This window comes from Stenella coeruleoalba (genome assembly GCF_951394435.1).
Source record: "Stenella coeruleoalba genome assembly, chromosome: 21".
In the NCBI taxonomy this organism is placed as follows: Eukaryota; Metazoa; Chordata; class Mammalia; order Artiodactyla; family Delphinidae; genus Stenella; species Stenella coeruleoalba.
The window spans coordinates 19,826,332-19,846,467 of NC_137167.1; the positions used below are offsets into that span (position 1 = coordinate 19,826,332).

A 20,136-nucleotide genomic window follows, 5' to 3' on the forward strand; every position below is an offset into this window, starting at 1 on the left:
TAACTGATAAACTCCTGAATTTATTCTTGGAAACATCTAGTTAGCCTCTGTGGGGAGCACAGGGCTCTCCCTTAACCGCTTGTCTCTGAGTGTTGATCAAGGTCAATAAAATCCATTTCCCCCAAACAAGGAATAGTGCTCCAGTTCCATGATATGGATTGATTCACATTTTCTAGAAGTGGGGCCTTGAAGGAGTGAAAATCAGAGTATGTGTGCTTTCTCTTCTCATTCTAACCATAAGATACTGAGGGACATTTATCTCCCTTCCAACGTTTCTACGAGGCAGAGGAAAGAGGGTTTCAGGCACCAATCTGATTGTGTGGCAGCCTAGCCCTCAGCTACAGCTCTGACTGGAGAAGGCCTAGGTTGCCCCTGGGCTTTGGAGAAAATGTTGTTCCTATTCTCTCTCTGCTTTCTCTTTCTCTGACCCTGGGTGTAGGTAACTCCGAGATTCCAATTTGCTTTCAAGAGGATGGAGTCCATTTACGTCTCCACACAAGGCTGAAAGAGTTCTCCAGGTGGTTCATCTGTGGAGTTTGGGGCCAAAACCTCACTCACCTAGTAATAGATGTTGCATTTTATTTTACTTTTTTGCATTTGTTGTCTCTAGGCATATTTTTCTGGAGGGTTTCACAAAAAGGAGTGGTGACTGGGCCAGGGAGAATGAATTGTCTCACCTATATCATCTTAAGTTTTCATTTAAAAAATCGATTTGTTTTGAGTGGGAAATTAGTGCACATGGTTAAATATATTAAAAAAGTATACATTGAAAAGTCTTCCTCCTGATCTCACACTTGTCTCCATCCAGTTCCCATGGCCCACATCATTAGAATACTATTATTATTAGTTCCTTGCACATCCTTTCAGCGTTTCTATTTGTATATGCAAACAAAACCAAATATATACCTTAGTTTCTCACTTTTTACAAAAATGATGGTATATTAAACACACTGTTCTAAGCTTTGCTTTTTTTGTAAACAATATTCCATTTCAGTCAGTATGTAGAATTTATGCAATTTTTAAATCCCATTGAATATACTATAATTTACTTGACCAGTCCCCTATTGAAAAATGGTAAGGTAATTTTCCAATCCTTTGTTGATAATGCTTCAATGAATACAGTTATACATACATTATTATGCACATATTCAAGCACTTATATCTGTTGCATAAACCCCAAAGTAGAATTGCTCTGTCAAAAATTATATGTATTTGTAACTTTGATAGATCCTATTTGCCTTGCATAGGGATAGTAAAATTTTACACTCCACAGCTCCATAAAACTTTGAGTTTTTGCCAATCTGAAAGGTTAAAAATGGTATTTCAGGGTAATGTAATTTGCATTTCTCATTTTATAGCTGAGTTTGACATCTGTCAAAGAGTCATTTGAATTTTTCTGAGAATTATCTGTTTATACCTTTGGATCCTTTTGTTTACTGTTGCTAATCCTTCCCTTATTGATTTCTAAAACTTCCTATATACTAGAAAGACTAACCATTTATCTGTGATATGGTTATAGATGTTTCCCCATCAATCTGTCATATACCCTTTTTTTATGAATGGACCATCATTTATTCATTACAAATGATAGTTGGGAGGACTATGTAATAAAATGAAGGAACATTAATTATATACATATAAGTGGAATAGTTTAAAAGCATGATTACAATTAACTACATTTTCAAAAGAAAAGCAAATGGGCAGAATGAAAGAAAATTCAAACTCGTGCTGCCGCGGTTGAAACATGGGTATTTAAAGTCTGTGGTTTACCTTCCCATTTTTCTTGGCTATCACTGACATGATTTAGATTTTTATAATGAAAAAGAAAACATATCAATTGTTAAAATGTCTTTACACATTTACATGTATAGCAGACTTTAGCACGAGTCTTAGACCTGACCTTTATCCCAGAAATTCATCTGGTTCTCTACCCTGGAATATTTACTTCATATACTCTCCTTCTACAGCCCCTTTCCTTTCATCACATTGTATAGTATCACCACTCCCCTATTGCCTCCACCTTAGTGTCTTCAACTTTGAAAGTGGTTCTCTAAGAGAGAGGTTACCCAACTTTTTCTTTTAAAGGGAAAGGTAATAAATATTGTAGACTTTGCCTGCCATTCAACCTGTCACAAATACTCCCATCTGCCACTGTACTGCCCATAACAGCCATAGGCCATACTTAAATAAATAAGACATGGCTGTGTGCCAATAAAATTTTATTTACAAAAACAGGCAATAAATGGGCCAGATACTTTACAAACTCCTGCTCTAGAACAATCCTAGTAACTAGTACTGTTTAGATGAAACCAGCACTTGAAACTTAGCAAATTGGATGGCCCTACTTATAGATCATAATGTATAATTTAAATACTTTACTCAGGAACTTACAAGAGTATGTAAACTGCACTGAGGACCCAAAAAATTCTTGGTTAAAAAATGTCATATGAGCACTTATTTAAAAAATGCCTTTACTCTGGGGAACAGCTGAGGACAATGATCAGATTCTGTTGTTTGCAATCAAATCCAAGCAATTACTGGGGAATGTTGGGTAAAGGATTCAGCTGGGGAGGGTTTTCCCTTTGCTTTAAAATTCGAAATGATGGCCATAAACAAGCCTAATTAATTTGAGTTGAGGGGTTATATTTCAAAACAGAAATAAAGAAAATCTAGAAGAAAACTCATCTATAAACCCCTTTCCTCTCTTAGTTGCTAAAAAGTATATTTTAAGCCCTTTGGATTGAGATCTTAAAATTTTAAAAAGTCAGAAAGGAAAAATAAAGTATTAAATCAAAATTAATAGCATTTTCCTAAAAATCTAAGCAACCAACACAAGAAGACACACTGTAAATAAATCTACATAACATTGAAAAATCATAGATTAATAGCTTTATTACATTGTCAGCTGATTCAAACACATTGGTAAAAACAAGGTAAGAAAAAGATAAAACAAAAAAATAATTAGTAAATAAGCACGGGAAATACTTAGCTTCTCATTTGCTAATGGATGTGATGTGTATTTATAATTCAATAGAAACAAATTGTATGTAATTAACATAACCAGTGCAGATGAAAGTGTAACTGGCACTATATTTTTTCACAACAATACAGACTAATATAATTCATAATACAATTCAGAAAATGTACCTTAATTTCAAATTCCTTGACTCTATTTATTTTTACCTCTGCATATCCAAGGAAATGATCCTATCTAAAGTTTTATGCAAAGCAATTCACTGAAGCTTTATTTCAAATTACCAGCAGAAAAAATGAAGTTTCTCACAAAAAGGAATTATAAAACATATTAGCAGGCTATTCATCAGCTATTTATAATGAAATATTTTTCATATGTTAAGTTGAAAATCAGTACAAGTTAAATATGAATAAAACTACCTAAAAAGCAAGGACTATACAATGTCTGGAAAGTAACACATGACAAAAGTGTCAGGGTAAAAGCATTAAGATCCTGCTTTTACTCTTTTAAACTTTCTGCTATGTGTTTATTTGTATGAAGCCTTTAAGAAAAAAGAATTTTTTTGAACATATCCCAAATAATTAAATGACCTCCAAACACGCTACCCTTTAATTAGTTCTTTATTCTTGATCATGACTGCATCAACTCTAACCTGTTTTGTTTTGTTTTGTTTTCTCTCTTGGAATCAGCTACCTGGGTGTTCCAACACTGCTTTAATCACCTCTTGGTGTCTCAGCTAAGAATGCCTGTCTCAGTTCCACCTGGAAATCCACCACAGGTACTGCTGAGATCGTCTTGGGTACAGGTGACACTCCTGGTTGCTCAGTGAGGCTCTTCTTCTCCGTTTGGCTTGGACTTCTACCTCTGGTACGTGCTGTTCTGTGGTCCGTCTCAGGTGTAAACGGTCCCTGGCCTGCTCCATTTTGACGCTGGCCGCTCCTCAGAACACAAAGTTAGGCATCTCTGGCAGCCGCTCCACTCTGCGCTGTCATATACTCTTTAATTTTGCTTATTATTTCTGGCCAAATGGAAATTTTTTTCTTTACGTAGTAAGTTGTTAGTATTTTAAGGATTCTGGGTTTTCAGAAATAGTTAGGCTGTATTCACTTTCGGTTTTAAAGGAATTCTTCCATATTATTTTATGTTACTTTAATGGTTTTATTTATATTTAAATTTTTGTTTTATTTAGAGTTTTTTCTGGTATGTAAAATGAGAAATGGATTCAATTTCATTTTTTTATATGTCTATCTGGTTCGAACACCGTTTACTGAAATATTCCATCTTTGCCTCATGATTTGACTAATCCTCTTCACTAGGAGGGCCGGTGACTGAGGTGAGAGATGCTGGCAACCTGCCTCTCCTGGGGTGAAATCTTAGCCTTTTGACTGGGAGTGGTGTTAAAGGAGCTCGCATCTTGTTGGCCTCAAGAAATAGAGTAGACATTCTGTATTATGAAGTTGCGGAAGTAATGGGAGCAGGTTCTGGCTGAAATGTCACCGATTCCCACTGTTCTTATCGACGTTTAGGAGTTTTTCTTGAATAAATGCTTACTGATTTGAGGTATGCCCTTAGGTCAATTTCCAGAGGTTTTAAACATTTGTGTTTTATAATATTTACCAGTTAAATGGTTGTTTTGCTGAGGAGAGGTGTATATGCCAAGTTTCCTGGAAGTCTGATCAAATTCTTTTTTGTGTCTTTCAGCAATGTTTTAATGATTTGTTTGTATTTGTGTAACATTTGTTTATATATATCACATGTGATATGTATTATATTTACACTGATATAATCATGATTGTCTTTTCATCTGCCTTATGTCAGATTTTATGTGTTTGTAAATTTTCAGAAATTTTTCACCATGTAGTCTAATTTATTTGTTTGTGAAAAGTTTTTCTGGTAGCTAGGTTTGGATAATTGCTCAGTGGTTACCTTTCAAATGATAGCTTTATATAGTGTTTTTAGTCATCCATTAATTTACATGGTATTTGTTGCTTCTCTATTTGCTTGGTGTTAAAATTAGTTGTTTCCACTTTCTGCTTCTTCCTCCCTTCCTCTTACCACTGGAATTTAATCAATAGCATTATCAACGTTTATTTAGTATTTGCTATTTTACTGTTAAATATGCTTATATTTCTAAAATTTGATTTTTATCGCCTTAAATGATACACTTTGGCTCCCAGCTAATATTACCAAGAAGGTGAATGAGGTAAATCTCCTCAGGACTGCTACCTATTTTGTGCACATTGTGGCTACACAACTCCAGGGGTTGCTGTTCATGTCTAAGTGAATGATACCCCTCAGAACTGTGAATTGTAAAGAAAAAGTAAAAAATGGTAGGTGTCATAAGGAGGAGAAGATTCATTCTGGAGGATATCAGGAAAGGTTCCCCAGAAGAGGTATTATTTGAAGGTTGCATAATGTGTGCTGATTTCAAGGGAATAAGTGAGTTTTTCATAAGAAAGTTTAAAGAGAGAACAGGGTCCTTCAACAATATGCAGGACAGATAAAATGCCGTCAATTTTCCTATGGAAAATCACCTTCCATACAGTATGAAGATGTTATTAAGTCATAGTCAAACTCTCATTTTCCTGTTTAATAGAAAATTATCAGTGTAGTATTTTCACTAGTTTTCAGCATCGTGAAGGAAATATTCATGGGTAGTGCACCTTTTTAAAAACTGCAATCAAAGAATGCTCTCAATTATTACGTTAAAATTGATTTAATGATCACCATTCAACTGGAATGCTAATGTCAGGAAAAAGCTAGAAATGTAACAAGAGTTTACATTACCGACAAAAAGGCTTCAGGGTCAAACCTGGTCATACTTTTTATTTTTTATTTTTTTAAGGTTTAAAAGATTGTATTTAATTTATTTATTTATTTGCGGTACGCGGGCCTCTCACTGTTGTGGCCTCTCCTGTTGCGGAGCACAGGCCCGGACGCGCAGGCTCAGTGGCCATGGCTCACGGGCCCAGCCTCTCCGCGGCATGTGGGATCTTCCCGGCCCGGGGCATGAACCCGTGTCCCCTGCATCGGCAGGCAGACTCTCAACCACTGCGCCACCAGGGAAGCCCTAAAAGATTTTATTTTAATGTTGTGATACCATATCACAAAGGAGGATTGTTTTAAGAACAGGAGGAATATATATATATATTTTTTTAAATTTTATTTTATTTATTTTTTTATACAGCAGGTTCTTATTAGTTATCCATTTTATACATATTAGTGTATATATGTCAATCCCAATCTCCCAGATGAACTGGTCATACTTTTAAATAACAGACACACATATGCAAAGGGACATTCAAATAAAAGACATTTGTTAATGCTCCTTTATTTAGAGTAAATGAAATGAGTCTTTATTAATGATTTGCGTGGTGATCACTCCATTTGTGTTGGGAGCCAATTAGGAGGATTCTATTGGCATTTTCCTTGTACCAATCAGCATTGCACAATATAGGAAGCACAAGGTCACATCTTTATATTCTGAAAGCTTGAGTGATTACAAATTGCAGAGGCCCCATGCAGAAAGATCATTACCTGCTATGTCCCTTGTTTTCAAAAGTAATAATCAGGTTATCAGCTATAAGAATGCTTTTCCCTTTGGTTACCAAACAGTGAGGCTTTTATAATAGCAGGTCAGCCGAGAACAGCATAAGCCAACATTAATAAGTTAAAAGTACCACTGGGACAAGACAAGAATTGGCAGCACTGTTGATCTTGTTTATTCTGTGTGTTACTTTTTTTTCGTTCGTCTAGGTTCATTTCCAGACAGTCTCTTTTCATTGCTTGTGTGTTCATCTATGCAGAGTTAAAATGCCTTAGTGGTGGCAGAGAGTAATTAGCATATAGAGCCTGGAAACTCAGCTTCTAAATTTTATTAATGAGCTCAGTTCCCCTTTATCTTTTAACTGACCCCCAAGAGCATTAATGAAAAGTATCTAAATATGAATACAGGTGTAGTAATAAAGGAGAATTATCAGTCACCCTTAATTAAGTTGGTGTCACCTTAGCTTTTAGTAGGGTAATAGGGTAGTATTGCCACCTGCAATCACTCAAAATTATTTTGCTCACTAATTAACTCACTTAAAAAAATTAAATGGGCTTCCTCGCTGTGCCCTGGGGCATGTTTGGGTGATGCAGAAGGGTAACCAGCAAGGTGATTCTGGCAGCAGAGCAGGAGGTGAATTGAAAGGACAGGCTGTGAGTCAAGAATGCCGCCACAACCCAGGAGATTGGTTCAAGATGGCAGAGTAGAAGGATGTGCTCTCATGCCCTCTTGCAAGAACACCAGAATCACAACTAACTGCTGAACAATCATTGACAGGAAGACACTGGAATTCACCAAAAAAGATACCCCACATCCAAAGACAAAGAAGCCACAATGAGACAGTAGGAGGGGCATAATCACAATAAAATCAAATCCCATAACTGCTGGGTGGGTGACTCACAAACTGGAGGACACTTATACCACAGAAGCCCACCCACTGGAGTGAAGGTTCTGAGCCCCACGTCAGGCTTCCCAACCTGGGGGTCAAGCAACGGGAGGAGGAATTCCTAGAGAATCAGACTTTGAAGGCTAGCAGGATTTGATTGCAGGACTTCGACAGGACTGGGAGAAAAAAAGACTCCACTCTTGGAGGGCACACACAAAGTAGTGTGCTCATTGGGGCCCAGGGGAAGGAGCAGTGACCCCAGGGGAGACAGAACCAGACCTACCTGCTAGTGTTGGAGGGTCTCCTGCAGAGGCGGGGGTGGCTGTGGCTCACCGTGGGGACAAGGACACTGGCAGCAGGAGTTCTCGGAAGAACTCCTTGGCGTGAGCCCTCGCAGAGTCTGTCATTAGCCCCACCAAAGAGCCCAGGTAGACTCCACTGTTGGGTCACCTCAGGCCAAACAACCAACAGGGAGGGAGCCCAGCCCCACCTATCAGCAGTCAAGCAGATTAAAGTTTTACTGAGCTCTGCCCACCAAAGCAACAGCCAGCTCTACCCACCACCAGTCCCTCCCATCAGGAAACTTGCACAAGCCTCTTAGATAGCCTCATCCACCAGAAGGCAGACAGTGGAAGCAAAAAGAACTACAGTCCTGCAGCCTGTGGAACAAAAACCACATTCACAGAAAGATAGACAAGATGAAAAGGCAGAGGGCTATGTACCAGATGAAGGAACAAGGTAAAACCCCAAGAAAACAACTAAATGAAGTGAAGATAGGCAACCTTTCAGAAAGAGAATTCAGAATAATGGTAGTGAAGATGATCCAGGACCTTGGAAAAAGAATGGAGGCAAAGATCGAGAAGATACAAGAAATGTTAATAAAGATCTAGAAGAATTAAAAACAAAGAAACACAGATGAACAACACAATAACTGAAATGAAAAATACACTAGAAGGAATCAATAGCAGAATAACTGAGGCAGAAGAATGGATAAGTGACCTGGAAGACAGAATGGTGGAATTCACTGATGTGGAACAGAATAAAGAAAAAAGAAGGAAAAGAAATGAAGGCAGCCTAAGAGACCTCTGTGACAACATTAAACACAACAACATTGCATTATAGGGGTCCCAGAAGGAGAATAAAGAGAGAAAGGACCCAAGAAAATACTTGAAGAGATTATAGTTGAAAACGTCCCTAACATGGGAAAGGAAATAGCCAACCAAGTCCAGGAAGTGCAGAGAGTCCCATACAGGATAAACTGAAAGAGAAACACTCTGAGACACATAGTAATCAAATTGCCAAAAAATAAAGACAAAGAAAAATTATTGAAAGCAGCAAGAGAAAAATGATTAACACAAAAGGTTAACAGCTGATTTCTCAGCAGAAACTCTACAAGCCAGAAGGGAGTGGCATGATATACTTAAAATGATGAGAGGAAAGAACCTGCAACTAAGATTACACTACCCGGCAAGGATCTCATTCAGATTCGATAGAGAAATCAAAAGCTATACAGACAAGTAAAAGCTAAGAGAATTCAGCACCGCCAAACCAGCTCTACACCAAATGCTAAAGGAACTTCTCTAAGTGGGAAACCCAAGAGAAGAAAAGGACCTACAAAAACGAACCCAAAAGAATTAAGAAAATGGTCATAGGAACGTACATATCGATAATTACCTTAAACGTGAATGGATTAAATGCTCCAACCAAAAGACACAGTCTTGCTGAATGGATTCAAAAAGAGGACCCATATATATGCTGTCTACAAGAGACCCACTTCAGACCTAGGGACACATTCAAACCGAAAGTGAGGGGATGGAAGAAGATATTCCATGCAAATGGAAATCGAAAGATGGAGTAGCAATACTCATATCAGATAAAATAGATTTTAAAATAAACAATGTTACAAGAGACAAGGAAGGACATGACATAATGATCAAGGGATCAATCCAAGAAGAAGATATAACAATTATAAATATATATGCACCCAACATAGGAGCACCTCAATACATAAGGCAACTGCTAGCAACTATAAAAGAGGAAATCGACAGTAACACAGTAATTGTGGGGGACTTTAACACCTCATTTACACCAATAGACAGATCATCCAAACAGAAAATTATCAAGGAAACACAAGCTTTAAGTGACACAAGAGACCAGATATATAACTGATATTTATAGGACATTCCAACCAAAAACAGCAGATTACACTTTCTTCTCAAGTGAGCATGGAACATTCTCCGGGACAGATCACATCTTGGCTCACAAATCAAGCCTCAGTAAATTCAAGAAAATTGAAATCATATCAAGCATCTTTTCTGACCACAGCGCTATGAGATTAAAAATCAGTTAACAGGGAAAAAAACGTAAAAAACACAAACACATGGAGGCTAAACAATATGTTACTAATTAACCAATTGATCAGTGAAGAAATCAAAGAGGAAATCAAAAAATACCTAGAGACAAATGACAATGAAAACACGACGATCCAAAACCTATGGGATGCAGCAAAAGCAGTTCTAAGAGGGAAGTTTATAGCTATACAAGCCTACCTCAAGAAACAAGAAAAATCTCAAATAAACAGTCTAACCTTACACCTAAAGGAACTAGAGAAAGAAGAACAAACAAAACCCAAAGTTAGCAGAAGGAAAGAAATCATAAAGATCAGAGCAGAATGAATGAAATAGAAACAAAGAAAACAATAGCAAGGATCAATAAAACTAAAAGCTGGTTCTTTGAGAAGATAAACAAAATTGATAAACCATTATTAGCCAGACTCATCAAGTAAAAGAGGAAGAGGATTCAAATCAATAAAATTAGAAATGAAAAAGGAGAAGTTACAACAGACACCACAGAAATACAAAACATCCTAAGAGACTACTACAAGCACCTCTATGCCAATAAAATGGACAAACTGGAAGAAATGGACAAATTCTCAGAAACGTATAACCTTCCAAGACTGAACCAGGAAGAAATAGAAAATATGAACAGACCAGTCACAAGTAATGAAATTGAAACTGTGATTAAAAATCTTCCAACAAACAAAAGTCCAGGACCGGATGGCTCACAGGTGAATTCTATCAAACATTTAAAGATCAGCTAACACCCATCCTTCTCAAACTCTTCCAAGAAATTGCAGAGGAAGGAACACTCCCAAACTCATTCTATGAGGCCACCATCACTCTGATACCAAAACGAAACAAAGATACTACAAAAAAAGAAAATTACAGACAAATATCACTGATGACTATAGATGAAAAAATCCTGAACAAAATACTAGCAAACAGAATCCAACAACATACTAAAAGGATTATACACCATGATTAAGTGGGATTTATCCCAGGGATGCAATGACTCTTCAATACACGCAAATCAATCAATGTGATACACCATAATAACAAATTGAAGAAGAAAAACCATGTGATCATCTCAATAGATGCAGAAAAAGCTTTTGACAAAATTCAATACCCATGTATGATAAAAACTCTCCAGAAAGTGGGCATAGAGGGAACCTACCTCAACATAATAAATGCCATATATGACAAACCCACAATAAACATCATTCTCAATGGTGAAAAACTGAAAGCATTTCTTCTAAGATCAGGAACAAGACAAGGATGTCCACTCTCACCACTATTATTCAACATAGTTTTGGAAGTCCTAGCCATGGCAATCAGAGAAGAAAAAGAAATAAAAGGAATACAAATTGGAAAAGAAGAAGTAAAACTGTCACTGTTTGCAGATGACATGATACTATACATAGAGAATCCTAAAGATGCCACCAGAAAACTACTAGAGCTAATCAATGCATTTGGTAAAGTTGCAGGATACAAAATTAATGTACAGAAATCCCTTGCATTCTTATATGCTAAATATGAAAAATCTGAAAGAGAAATTAAGGAAACACTCTCATTTACCATTGCAACAAAAAGAATAAAATGCCTATGGATAAACCTACCTAGGGAGACAAAAGACCTGTATGCAGAAAACTATAAGACACGGATGAAAGAAATTAATGATGATACCAACAGATGGAGAGATATACCATGTTCTTGGATTGGAAGAATCAATATTGTGAAAATGACTATACTACCCAAAGCAATCTATAGATTCAGTGCAATCCCTATCAAATCACCAATGACATTCTTTACAGAACTAGAACAAAAAATCTTAAAATTTGTATGGAGTCACAAAAGACCCCGAATAGCCAAAGCAGTCTTGAGGGAAAAAAACAGCGCTGGAGCAATCAGACTCCCTGACTTCAGACTATACTACAAAGCTACAGTAATCAAGACAATATGGTACTGGCACAAAAACAGAAATATAGATCAATGGAACAGGATAGAAAGCCCAGAAATAAACCCATGCACCTATGGTCAACTAATCTATGACAAAGGAGGCAAGGATATACAATGGAGAAAAAACAGCCTCTTCAATAAGTGGTGCTAGGAAAACTGGACAGCTACATATAAAAGAATGAAATTAGAACTCTCCCTAACACCATACAGAAAAATAAACTCAAAATGGATTAGAGACCTAAATGTAAGACCAGACACTATAAAACTCTTAGAGGAAAACTTAGGAAGAACACTCTTTGACATAAATCACAAGATCTTTTTTGATCCACCTCCTACTTCTAGAGTAATGGAAATAAAAACAATAATAAAAAAATCTGACCTAATGAACCTTACAAGCTTTTGCAAAGCAAAGGAAACTACAAACAAGACCAAAAGATAACCCTCAGAATGCAAAAAAATATTTGCAAACGAATCAACGGACGAAGTGTTAATCTCCAAGATATATAAACAGTTCATGCAGCTCAATACTAAAAAAACAAACAACCCAATCCAAAAATGGGCAGAAGACCTAAATAGACCTTTCTCCAAAGAGGACATACAGATGGCCAAGAAGCACATGAAAAGCTGCTCAATATCACTAATTATTAGAGAAATGCAAATCAAAACTCCAATGAAGTATCACCTCACACCAATTAGAATGGTCATCCTCAGAAAATCTGCAAACAACAAATTCTGGAGAGGGTGTGGAGAAAAGGGAACCCTCTTGCACTGTTGGTGGGAATGTAAATTGATACTGCCACTATGGAGATCAGTATGGATGTTCCTTCAAAAACTAAAAACAGAATTTCCGTATGACCCAGCAATCCCACTACTGGGCATATACCCTGAGAACACCATAATTCAAAAAGACACATGCACCCCAATGTTCATTGCAGCACTATTTATAATAGCCAGGTCATGGAAGCAACCTAAATGCCCATCGCCAGGTGAATGGATGAAGAAGATGTGGTACATATATACAATGGAATATTACTCAGCCATAAAAAGGAACGTAATTGGGTCATTTGTAGAGATGTGGATGAATCTAGAGAGTGTCATACAGAATGAATTAAGTCAGAAAGAAAAAAACAAACATCTCATATTAACGCATGTATATGGAACCTAGAAAAATGGTACAGATGAACCGGTTTGCAGGGCAGAAAGTGAGACACAGATGTAGAGAACAAACGTGTGGACACCAAAGGGGAAAAGCAGAGGCGTGTGGGGATGGTGGTGTGATCAATTGGGTGATTGGGATTGACATGTATACACTGATGTGTATAAAGTGAATGACTAATAAGAACCTGCTGTATAAAAAAATAAATAAAATAAAATTCAAAAAGAAATTAACAGCAACAAAAAAATTAAATGACCTTTCAAAAATGAGTAAAATAAGATCTCTTAAGGACCATTAAAAGGTATATTTGTGAAATAGCATTGGTAGAGTATTTAATCATAGAATTTCAGAGTTTTGAGGGACCTTAGTGGTTAATTTTATACAACCTCTACCCATGAATCTCTTGAAACACTCTCTTGGTGCAGACTTTCTAAGACTCTAGTAACTGGAGGTAATTTCACTGTGTCTGATACTCCAAGGTCTTTTATCTAATTTCATTAATTCTTAGATTCTTTATATGCAAAACACCCTGTAGAGATAGTATAATGACTGGGAAGGATATTTCACTCTTTTGGATAAAGGTGCAATTTATTCAAGTAACATTTGTTGCATGTGCATATGAACTCTATTATGACTACTTTTGGCACGTAGAGAAATACAAAACATTGTTGTGCTGCCTCTGAAGAGTTTGTAATCTGGGATCTAGGAAGAGATGTACAAAGAACAACTTCATAAAAAAATTGAGTATGACATCATCTGAATTAAACACATTTGCTAAGAATTATCAGTAACCATGCACAGTGAATAAAAAGAGACATAACTGCAAGTCAAGCCAGTGGGCATCTCTTGTTCCTTAGGAGAATTTTCCACATTAAAGAAAAATGACATTTTTACATAGGAAACACACAGGTCATTTTTATTTAGGAGACATTCAAAGCAGTTTACTGCCTTTGTTGTATATGTTAGTTGAAATGCTTTAACAATGCTTGTGATTTTGCTAGTTATCTGCTGTATCAGAAATGGATCCAAGCTAGCATTGTTGGCTTTTCACTTTAATGAGCATGAAGCAAAATTTACTAGCGTTCAGTGACTCTACCAGGTGCTAATCCAAAGCATGTTTTCCCATAATGGAAGTGTCTCCTTCCCTCTCACAGATAGTACATTCCACATCAGGAGAGAGCATGTTTAAGGGCCCATGATAATGAGTTAATAATGGGCACAAGTGATTTTTCTTGGAACGGTTTGACTTCTGAGCATTTTTCTAACATATACTTGAGATTTCAGTAACCATTTCAGTAGATTTGATAGTATACCTTGTAACTGATAGTTTCACCATTGGACCCAACCACTTACTAGCTCACATCCTCCTATTTCTCTATATAACTGTGTACTGTAACAACTCATAATAATCAGTATAATTGCTTATGTTTGTTTAACTCATTATTTGCTAGGACAACGTGCCAAGAACTTCATATTCATTTATCCGTATTTCATCTTTGCCACAACACTATAAGAATTCTTACTCCCACTGTACAAAACAGACACTAAATCAAAGAGGGGTAAATTTCCTGATACAAGGCAGAGAGGGCCAGTCCAGACTCAGATCTGTTGGACTCCACACCCAAAACTGGCAGTGGAATTTGCTCACCTGGAACGTATTTCCAGGAACAATTTCTTGGAACATAGCTAGTAATTTTCCATTTCCATACGTTTGCTTTATGTTGATTCCTCCGTGATGAATGCTCTGTACTGCCCATTTAACTTTGTATCTTCAAATGCTTATTTGTGTGCCTCTCCTACTTTGGTGAGCACAATAAGAGCTATTCCAGAATTACAAAAATGGAACTGTGCTGTGAAGTGTTAATAAGTGTAAAAGTCCAGATTCCGCTTTCTCATTTTTAGCATAGTCTCAAAACTTGAAGTTTTCTATTGAAAGAGTAAAGGATTATGCCAGAAATATATTTTTAAAGAATCTCTGAAATAGGCCTCCATGTTTCTCTGACAGCTGTAAGAGAATCTACAACCTACAAATGCTCTTTCCTTTCTGTTTTATAAGCTTCTTTCTATCCAGATAGCACTTTGGGACACCGCATATGAAAGGAACAATAGTATCAAAAGTTACATGGATTGGGATTTGGAGTGTACATATTTAAGTTGTTATGGAAAATAATCCATGGACATTGGTTAGGGAATAGGAACACTTTTTTCCTACATTGGATAGTTTTTTAAGGTATAACTTGCTTCTATAGAATTGATGGAAAAGGTACACTGAAATCTGTTTTTCTTTAACCTAGAGTATTTTTGGTCTAACATTTATTGAGTGTATATATTAAATTATATCTGATATGAGAACAATCTTTCATATGCCACTTAGTATCAGAGATACAGGTGCTTTTAAGAAAGTCCTGCAGTTATTCTGTTTGTATTGATGTAGACTGTATTCAAGGATGGAGACCATGTCTCCCATGTGACATTGTAGGGCACATCTGCCAGCAAATCCCTGATTGATTAATTAATTGACTTTATTGAAGTATTGAGTTGGACTGGAGGTCAGTAGACCTGCTTAAGCTGTTTCTCTGTTATCTACTAGCTAAAGACCTTGGGGGAGGCTACAGCAGACTTACTTTCCTCACCTGTAAAAACAGTGAGCTGTACATGATGGTCTTTAAGCCATCTTCCAGCAATTAAATTCTAGAATTGCACGAGATCTCTTGTTCTTCTACCTGCCAGATTCTTTCTCTGTATAAGATGGTTCTGGATGGCCTTTCCCATTTCCTATTGAATTGAAGGGGATCAGAATATGCCACCTTCTAATATGCCATTTTGGCATGTGGATTATTTTGAGCTGAAGGCAATTGAGAATCAACAGATTCAGAAAGAAGCCTTCTCAGAGCTTCCCTTATGTGACTAAATGCAGGAACTTCTGAGAAATGAGAACTGCCATGAATCTCCTCTCTGGGGGAATTTTATGGTCATGAAGAAGATGGGAAGTTGGCACCAACAGCGTGCACAAACAAACCTTATTAAAATAGCCCTTGTCTTCCATTAGCTTTCACACATATTTTTCTTTCCACAATTTGCTCTTCCTAGAAGCCCACACCCCACCTTTCCTTTGTCTAGGCACTTCATAATTTATCATCCTTTGTTAAAATGGTATATAAACTTCTGAGTCTAATCATTTCTTTGAGTTTTTACTTCTTTTCCATGTAGTCCCTATGAATGTAAAAACATCAATTAAATTTGTATTCTTTTTTCTCCTGTTTATCTGTTTTGTGTCAGTTTAATTCACAGGCCCCAGATACAGAATAGAAGAAGGTAGAGAAAAAAGTTATTTTCTTACCATACATAACGCTGAGGATGAAAATATTTCTATTTGGTTTACAGTAATGATGGATTTGATTCTTTTCTTGCTCTCTGCTTCTCTCCTACGATTTGAGGGTCCTGTAGTTTAAAGAGCTCCCAAGCTTATTAGCACCCTGACACAGGTAGCCCTGGATTGCAGCCAGCTCTTTAGGATTTGAATACTTACAAGCTGCTCATACTGTCATAAAGTAGGTAAGGTAGAATTATATTGTCTCCTAGTTTGGGTATACATAGCATGACATGGCTTGTTGCCAGCTTCACATCACATCTGTTTCCTGGTTTAATATTTTATACATAGGGTCACGCAGTCAATTCTAGACTCATTAAAAAGCAGCTTGTTTCTGTATTACTAAATGGTTCATAAGGAGCCAAATTCTTCTAAGTCACTGTGGGACAATATCGTAAGCTTCCTGAAGACACAAAATTACCACTCTTACACTGGAAAAACATTTGCCTGGGAACCACAAAACCTACATTTTAACTCAAGCTCTGGTACTAATTTGCGGTGTGACCTTAGGCGGACCATTTAATGTTGCTGAGCCACAATGTCCTGAGCTCCAAAACCACAGCTTTGAACTAGATGGCTTCTTAGGCCTCTCCTGAATATAAAATTTGCTCTGTGCTCTAAGGCCATGATTGAGTTTATTACTCCAGTAATAACATAATTTCAAGCGGTAACTTGGAATAAAATTCAGTTTTTATAAAATCTCCAGATAATTGGAGGAGAGAATTTTATTTCAGTATTGTTGTCCCACAGATTGTAATATGTCCCAGGTCACATCCTAATTTTTGAAACATTGTAAAATATAATAAAAGCCTAAAGTGATATGATTAGCCAATAACAAAGACAGTGGTTCTGTCTCAGAATAGACTAGATATCAATTTTTCGAACCAAGCGGAGATTTTCAAGCATTCCTACATATGAGCCAAGATACCTGTGAAGGTAGAAATATAGTTTATGTAAAAAACTACGCACTTTCATCTGCCTACAAAAGTAGAAACATCTGAATGCTCAATTTCAGCCCATTCTTTAGTATGTAAAGTGTTCTGGGTTTACTTGTCCCTCCCTCTTGATTTAGAAAGAAGACCAGCCTTATTTTTACTCAGTAGGAAAGAGGCTCAGAAAAGTCACATCTCATGGATCAGATTCCTGAGAGCTTTGTAATGCAAATCATACTGCTCCTTTCTTCTTACCTACAACTTAATTTGGGACAGGATTGATTAACCAGAATGTTTGCTAATCAGTTTGAAACAAGACTAGGCTGGGGGCCAGTGGAAGTTTGCCAGATCCAAAGACAAGGTTGACAGCTGGTCTCATTTTGGAAATGCTTTTGCCCATTATCTTATCATTTGGTCCATTTTATATGGTCCACGTCTCAAGTTACAATAGTAATTTTGAAGGCACTCCAGAGAAAAGGAAAAAAATAGGACATCACACAAAATTTAGAGATACTGATTTAACAATACTTTGAAAATTAGGCTACCTTGCTGTAAATTAAATCACCTGCCCTGCCCCCAATTTTTTTTTAAGAGTTGCTAGGTATACTGACAGTTATAAATTACTGCTGAGCTCTAGGCTTTGGATGTAGCTAATGTGACAACATTTGCAGATGAAGTAGGGAAAACAACTTTCTGGCGTCAGAACATATGGATTATTTGTCTCACTCTCCAAAATTTTGAAATAGAACTAGATAATTGTGCTCAAACCAAGATGTTATGAAGTCACTGAGGTTGTAGAATCATAGGATACATTCATTGCAGAGGCAGAAATTTCAAACCTTGTAGGGACTAGGAGGGTGATGTGAATGTGTGAATCAGACAAGATGTAGGATAACAGGGAATGGTGGAGTCTATATGCTTCTAAAGATTTTTAAGTTTGAAGGAAAAATACCATGCTCATAAAACAACAATAACAAGAGCCCTGGCATAAATTATCAGCTTTGAATAAAATAGAGTTAGAGGCAGGCTCTGGGGACGGGGCAAGTGACTTCCCATAGCAGTTCCAGGAGCTGCCCCCACGCGGAGCCCTCCTTTCTCCTGGAACCCCTGCCACTTTTGCTGCTGCCTCTGTGGTTGCAACTGCCAGTCTGGGCTGTCTGCCTAGGACTGTGGCGCCCAGGACTGCCCTAAGGCCAGCTGTGAGTGTGCTACCTCGTCTGCTCCCAGCCTTGATCCTGTGCGTGTGGACAGGCTGCCGTTGGACCACAGCCATAATATAGAAGGACTATATTAATTCTTGTTTCAGATGTGTACATGCAATGCACTGCCTTCCTCAAGATAGGCAATAAGAGCTTGGAGGAGAGAGGACTAAAATTTATTGGTGTCATAAACATCAGGCATTCTATTGGACATTTGAACATACTTGATTGCATAAATTCTCACAATGACCATTTATGGTAGGCAGTATTATCCCCATTTCATAGATGACAAATTTCAATTTCAGAGAGTTTAGGTAACTTACAAAAGGTGAGTGGAAAGTAAGGTTTTAATTACAAAGCCCATGTTCTTTCTTCTATTCTAACTGTGTGAATTTGATCAAGCTATTCAATCTCCCTGTGCCAGTTGTTTAAACTGGGCATAGTAATACTTTCTTCACAAAAATATTTTAAGAATTTTAAAAGTTAATAGTTGTGAAGATGTCTCACAGTTACATTTTCTTAACGTATGTTGAATATGAGAGTATGACAATGACTCTATTAAGCGACCATCAGCGTAGCAGATGTTTGAATTGTTTCTGTGGGGCATGGGGGTGGGAGGTGGGATGTGATGGACAAGGCACATGAGTTCTTTCACCTGGTTTGTATTGTGAGTTATAGCCAAGTAAGCTGGCTAGAATTTGGGGTGCAGCTGTGGCTGTGCAGTGGCTGAGGGATGCTGACACATTATGGCTACTACAATGAGAATAATAACTGTGAACTGAGGAATAACAGTATATTAGAGTTCTCCAGAGAAACAGAACAAACAGGGTGTGTGCGTGTGTGTGTGTGTGTGTGTGTGTGTGTGTGTGTTTATTATAAGGAATTGGCTCATGCAATCATGCAAGCTGACAAGTCCCGAGACCTGCAGTCAGCAAGTTGGAGACCCAAGAGAACCAATGGTGTAGTTTCGGTCTGCGTCTGAGGGCCTGAGAACCAGGAGAGCCGATGGGGTAAATTCCTGTCTAAAGTTGGCAGGTTTGAGACCTAAGAAGAGTGCATGTTTTAGTTTAAGTTCTAAGTCAGGAAAAGACTGATGTTCTAGCTCAAGTAGTCAGGCAGGGGGAGTTCTCTCTCACAGGATGGTCAGCCTTTTTGTTCTATTCAGGCCTTCAGATGATTGGATAAGGCCCACCCACATTAGGAAGTGCTTTACTCAGTCTACTGATTTGAATGTTAATCTCATCCAAAAACACCCTCACAGAAACACCTGGAATAATTTTTGAGCAAATATCTGGGCACCTCGTGGCCCAGTCAAGTTGACAAATAAAATTAATTATCACAAATAGTAATTAGGATAACTATTACCGACTCAGGAAATGATCAGATGTTAACAGAGTAGTAAAGAAAGCAAACATGTTGAAGGAATATGTGACATTTTAAACAAGTAAACTGCACACAGTGAAGAATTTTGTTAGCTGAAAAGTTTCAATATACTTGCTCATCTAAGGTAACTTTCCCGCAGAAAACCGTGGGAGCTACTCAGGTGTTGCACCCTCTGAGAGCAGTCCACTGACTGGTAGGAAGACTGAGTGTAACCAGCATTAGTTGATAAAATTTCAGGTACTTCTAGCATAAGAACTAGTGAGCTAGCTCAGACAGTATTGGATCCATGCAAAGAGACTCTGAGAATAGTCATTCTGTGAGGTCTTACATGACACTTACAAAAGGCAGGAAAAAATATCATTAAATGCACTAAAATAGAAAAGCTTTTTCATTT

At 37.3% G+C, this 20,136-nt stretch overlaps 1 protein-coding gene and 1 pseudogene across 10 annotated transcripts in view; one reads left to right on the forward strand and one right to left on the reverse strand.

Annotated features, from left to right (window-relative positions):
- The window catches only part of LOC307179853 (uncharacterized protein), a 1,051,707-nt gene that overhangs the window by 215,997 nt on the left and 815,574 nt on the right, over positions 1-20,136 (forward strand). For all 9 annotated transcript variants that reach the window (XM_079909530.1, XM_079909531.1, XM_079909532.1 and 6 more), the window contains exon 4: positions 3,664-3,841. The gene's annotated coding sequence lies outside the window, so the exon portion shown is untranslated. The remainder of the gene's footprint in view (positions 1-3,663; positions 3,842-20,136) is intronic.
- Positions 3,688-3,928, reverse strand: LOC307179831 (SNRPN upstream reading frame protein-like; annotated as a pseudogene). The gene has a single exon. The product of its transcript is annotated as an SNRPN upstream reading frame protein-like (transcript).